This window comes from Entelurus aequoreus, linkage group LG07, assembly GCF_033978785.1.
Source record: "Entelurus aequoreus isolate RoL-2023_Sb linkage group LG07, RoL_Eaeq_v1.1, whole genome shotgun sequence".
NCBI classification, from domain to species: Eukaryota; Metazoa; Chordata; class Actinopteri; order Syngnathiformes; family Syngnathidae; genus Entelurus; species Entelurus aequoreus.
In genome coordinates, this window is record NC_084737.1 from 27,216,183 (window position 1) to 27,222,595 (window position 6,413).

Here is a 6,413-nt window from a genome sequence, read left to right on the forward strand (position 1 = left end):
TTTTTGAGGCTTAAGTGTTCTGAGTACAGGGTGAGCCATGGATTTACAATCCCTGCTTGTTTGGGATTCGGATTTTGAGAAGAAACTGCTAGCAAATACAACACAAGCTCATTTAAAAACATTTCCAATAATGTTGTTTCCAGAACATGTGTCTTTTAGAATTGTGAAACACAGAGAGGTCCATATATGCCTGACTCCAAGTTGTGTGACGTCAGACATGGGCACTTTTTAACAGTAGGTGACCATATGGAAAGGGTAAAAACAACACATGTTTGGGTGTAATAATAGATGACAAAATGAACTTGACACCTCATGTAAAGAATATACAACATAAAGCAGCAAGAAACACGTCAATAATGAATAAAGCAGGGCAGCACGGTGGCATAGGGGTTAGTGCGTCTGCCTCACAATACGAAGGTCCTGAGTAGTCGTGAGTTCAATCCCGGGCTCGGGATCTTTCTGTGTGGAGTTTGCATGTTCTCCCCGTGACTGCGTGGGTTCCCTCCGGGTACTCCGGCTTCCTCCCACCTCCAAAGACATGCACCTGGGGATAGGTTGATTGGCAACACTAAATTGGCCCTAGTGTGTGAATGTGAGTGTGAATGTTGTCTGTCTATCTGTGTCGTGCCTGTGATGAGGTGGCGACTTGTCCAGGGTGTACCCCGCCTTCCGCCCGATTGTAGCTGAGATAGGCTCCAGCACCCCCCGCGACCCCGAAGGGAATAAGCGGTAGAAAATGGATGGATGGATGGATGGATGTTCTTAAGACCAAAACTCACTTCATATTCGTTACTGCTCACTAGTGATACCATATCTGAGTTATTGTGCAGAAATATGGGGAAACAACTACAAATTCACTAACTGTGTTACAAAATTGATCAAGTAGAATAATACATAATGTTGGATATAGAGAACATACAAAGCCTTTATTTATTGAATCAAAAATATTGAAATTCAACGATTTGGCGCATTTGCAAACAGCTAAAATTATGCACAAAGCAAACCATAACCTGCATGTGTCATGTCTGTTGATCATGTTTTTGTTTTGGCCATGTGTGTTTGTTTTTTGGACTCTTCAGTTCCTGGTTGCACTTCCTTGTTTGTTTGTTTCCATAGCAACTCATTAGTTTTCACCTGTCCTGTCACGCACCTGTTTCACGTTTTGACTCACACACCTGTTGTTAATCATGTCTGTGTTATTTAAGATTTTCATTTTCTGTTGGTCTTTCTGGCGACATCACAGTCACACTCCTGCCACTCTGTTCACCCTCATGCTGATGATCCATGCTGCTCTTTTTCATGCTTTTTCTCATGCCAAGTAAGTTTTTGTTTATTAATGCCCCAGTTAGAGTTTTTGTTTCATTGTTCATAGTTTCTGCCTTTGTGCAAGTTTTGTTTTCATAGTCAAGTATTTACCTCCGCTGTGAGCGCCTTTTGTTTGCACCTTTTTGATTAATTATAATAAACATGTATTTAAATTCACGTCTCGCACGCGCCAATTTTCCGTTGCCTTCCGGAGAAACAAAACCCAAGGACCAAGTCTTGACAACCTGCTACCCAAGAATGTACAACGATTCTTCTCAACAAAAGAGGAGAGATATAACCTCAGAGGAAAATCTCATTTAAAACATGTGTATGCTCGTACAACACTCAAAACCTCTAGCATATCTGTATGTGGAATCAAATTATGCAATGGATTAAGCAAAGAAATCAAACAAAGCACCAATAGGATTCAGTTAAAGAGACTGTTCAAACTACAAGTGTTCACAAAGTACACAGAACTAGAATTATGATGAACATCTTGAACCCTTTTCTTTTTTTTTGGAGATAAAGATTATTTATGTATTTAATATTTGTTTACTTACAATGTTATGTTATTTATTCAATATTTGTTTACTTACTATGGTATATTATGTATTTATTATTTATTCACTGTTTCATTACAGAGAACAAGGAAATGGGATAAAATCGCTATGGTATGAAAAGGGGTAGCATTAAATAAGCTCAGCTTCTTCCTACTCCTTTTCGGACGTGCTGTAATGAAACAACTGGAAATATGTGATGCATTACATTGTATTGTATGCATGTTCGAAATAAACTGAAACTGAACTGAACTGAACGATCATGAGCGAGCATACCATTAGCAACGCTGGCGTGAATTGATGAGTACATTCCAACACCATCCTTTAGTCATTTTAAGTTAAAAGTTAAAGTACCACTGATAGTCGCACACACAATAGGTGTGTTGAAATTACTCTCTGCATTAGACCCATCCCCTTGTTTCACCCCCTGGGAGGTGAGGGGAGCAGTGAGCAGCAGCTGTAGCCGTGCTCGGGAATATTTTTTTTCGATTTGGGTCAGGGGTCACATTCTCTTTTACTGATTTGTGTAACTGAATGTAATGAAATGACACACATGACTATGTGGCCTGAAATTAGTTTTTTTTAATGTGGGTTATTAATATGCCGCAGGGGCATAGCACCAAATAAATTCCAGGCCCCCATACTCCCATCCAACCCTAAACCCAACGTCGCCAGGCCCCACACACACACACACGGTATGCTTGCATGCACTGAAAAACTAATTATTGCATGGATTTGGTTGAAACAAGGTTAAAACACACGTAAACAATAATGCGTTTTTTGACTTTTTAAAGATGGATTACCATATCTAGAGAAACCCCCTACATGTTTTGTTTTATCTTGAAAAAATTATTTAACGCAAAAAAGCCAGCATATTCAATATAAAGTGAATTTAAATAATCATATAACCTGTCATAATATACTTAAATATAATCAAATCAGTCAGAGTTCCCTATATGTAAGAATGTAAAGCAGAAATTAGTTGATTTACAATTCATGATTATATTGTTATTAATGCTTCTCCTGGGAGTTAAGTCTCCCCCTGTCTTTAAAAACTACAGTGACACCTCTCTTTCTAACTTTAATCGAGGGTCCTTGAACACACCACAGTTATGGACAAGGAGATGCAAAAGCAAAAATGGAAAGATAAGTTTCTCTTATGCTGCCACAAAAAGATGCATTATATGTTTCCCTTTCTTCTACCTTGTTCCAAAATGCTGGTGCTGCGTGGGATTAATTAAAAGGTGAGTTTTGATATCGTTACGACGTGCATGTTGAGTGAACTGCTGCTATCCAGGTGGAACAAACCATTTTGCATTTTTGACATGTGTGTATGTAATCTAAGACATTTTTAATTTGATTCAAGCAGCCTTGTTATTAAACTTTCACGGCTATATTTATTTTTAAATTAACATTTAGGATATCTTGTTATTAAAAAAATATAAATTACATATCTAAATGGCAGAAGAAAAAAAATCTTTGAACATTACTATACACCAATGTCCCCCCCCTACCTGGGTCCTCGTTACAACATCCAAAAAAATGCACATATTGACATTATGATAAGGTCAAATTAAGACATTCTCTAAACCCTGGGTGTCAAACTCATTTTAGATCGGGGGCCACATTGAGAAAAATCTACTTCCAAGTGGGCTGGACTGGTAAAATCACGGCACGATAACTTAAAAATAAAGACGACATCAGATTGTTGTCTTTGTTTGAAAATAGAGCACATTCTGAAAATGTACAAATCCTAATGTTGTTGGGTTGTTGTTTTTTTACACTTACCGTATTTTTCGGAGTATAAATTGCTCCGGAGTATAAGTCGCACCGGCCGAAAATGCATAATAAAGAAGGAAAAAAACATATATAAGTCGCACTGGAGTATAAGCCGTCAAGCTGAAGAAGGAGTCCTATCGGGTTCTTTTGGCTCATAGGACTCCTGAGGCAGCGGACAGGTACCGACAGGCCAAGCGGTGTGCGGCTTCAGCGGTCGCGGAGGCAAAAACTCGGACATGGGAGGAGTTCGGGGAAGCCATGGAAAACGACTTCCGGACGGCTTCGAAGCGATTCTGGACCACCATCCGCCGCCTCAGGAAGGGGAAGCAGTGCACTATCAACACCGTGTATAGTGAGGATGGTGTTCTGCTGACCTCGACTGCGGATGTTGTGGATCGGTGGAGGGAATACTTCGAAGACCTCCTCAATCCCACCAACACGTCTTCCTATGAGGAAGCAGTGCCTGGGGAATCTGTGGTGGGCTCTCCTATTTCTGGGGCTGAGGTTGCTGAGGTAGTTAAAAAGCTCCTCGGTGGCAGGGCCCCGGGGGTGGATGAGATCCGCCCGGAGTTCCTTAAGGCTCTGGATGCTGTGGGGCTGTCTTGGTTGACAAGACTCTGCAGCATCGCGTGGACATCGGGGGCGGTACCTCTGGATTGGCAGACCGGGGTGGTGGTTCCTCTCTTTAAAAAGGGGAACCGGAGGGTGTGTTCTAACTATCGGGGGATCACACTCCTCAGCCTTCCCGGTAAGGTCTATTCAGGTGTACTGGAGAGGAGGCTACGCCGGATAGTCGAACCTCGGATTCAGGAGGAACAGTGTGGTTTTCGTCCTGGTCGTGGAACTGTGGACCAGCTCTATACTCTCGGCAGGGTCCTTGAGGTTGCATGGGAGTTTGCCCAACCAGTCTACATGTGCTTTGTGGACTTGGAAAAGGCATTCGACCGTGTCCCTCGGGAAGTCCTGTGGGGAGTGCTCAGAGAGTATGGGGTATCGGACTGTCTGATTGTGGCGGTCCGCTCCCTGTATGATCAGTGCCAGAGCTTGGTCCGCATTGCCGGCAGTAAGTCGGACACGTTTCCAGTGAGGGTTGGACTCCGCCAAGGCTGCCCTTTGTCACCGATTCTGTTCATAACTTTTATGGACAGAATTTCTAGGCGCAGTCAAGGCGTTGAGGGGATCCGGTTTGGTGGCTGCGGGATTAGGTCTCTGCTTTTTGCAGATGATGTGGTCCTGATGGCTTCATCTGGCCAGGATCTTCAGCTCTCACTGGATCGGTTCGCAGCTGAGTGTGAAGCGACTGGGATGAGAATCAGCACCTCCAAGTCCGAGTCCATGGTTCTCGCCCGGAAAAGGGTGGAGTGCCATCTCCGGGTTGGGGAGGAGATCTTGCCCCAAGTGGAGGAGTTCAAGTACCTCGGAGTCTTGTTCACGAGTGAGGGAAGAGTGGTTCGTGAGATCGACAGGCGGATCGGTGCGGCGTCTTCAGTAATGCGGGCGCTGTATCGGTCCGTTGTGGTGAAGAAGGAGCTGAGCCGCAAGGCAAAGCTCTCAATTTACCGGTCGATCTACGTTCCCATCCTCACCTATGGTCATGAGCTTTGGGTTATGACCGAAAGGACAAGATCACGGGTACAAGCGGCCGAAATGAGTTTCCTCCGCCGGGTGGCGGGTCTCTCCCTTAGAGATAGGGTGAGAAGCTCTGTCATCCGGGAGGAGCTCAAAGTAAAGCCACTGCTCCTCCACATCGAGAGGAGCCAGATGAGGTGGTTCGGGCATCTGGTCAGGATGCCACCCGAACGCCTCCCTAGGGAGGTGTTTAGGGCACGTCCGACCGGTAGGAGGCCACGGGGAAGACCCAGGACACGTTGGGAAGACTATGTCTCCCGGCTGGCCTGGGAACGCCTCGGGATCCCCCGGGAAGAGCTAGACGAAGTGGCTGGGGAGAGGGAAGTCTGGGCTTCCCTGCTTAGGCTGCTGCCCCCGCGACCCGACCTCGGATAAGCGGAAGAAGATGGATGGATGGATGGATGGATGGATGGAGTATAAGTCACATTTTTTGGGGAAATTTATTTGATAAAACCCAACACCAAGAATAGACATTTGAAAGGCAATTTAAAATAAATAAAGAATAGTGAACAACAGGCTGAATAAGTGTACGTTATATGAGGCATAAATAACCAACTGAGAACGTGCCTGGTATGTTAACGTAACATATTATGGTAAGAGTCATTCAAATAACTATAACATATAGAACATGCTATACGTTTACCAAACAATCTGTCACTCCTAATCGCTAAATCCCATGAAATCGTATACGTCTAGTCTCTTACGTGAATGAGCTAAATAATATTATTTGATATTTTACGGTAATGTGTTAATAATTTCACACATAAGTCGCTCAGTGGCCTAGTGGTTAGAGTGTCCGCCCTGAGATCGGTAGGTTGTGAGTTCAAACCCCGGCCGAGTCATACCAAAGACTATAAAAAATGGGACCCATTACCTCCCTGCTTGGCACTCAGCATCAAGGGTTGGAATTGGGGGTTAAATCACTAAAAATTATTCCCGGGCGCGGCACCGCTGCTGCTCACTGCTCCCCTCACCTCCCAGGGGGTGAACAAGGGAATGGGTCAAATGCAGAGGACAAATTTCACCACACCTAGTGTGTGAGTGACAATCATTGGTACTTTAACTTAACTTACCTTAACTTCTGAGTATAAGTCGCACCCCCGGCCAAACTATGAAAAAAACTGTGACTTATAGTCCGAAAAA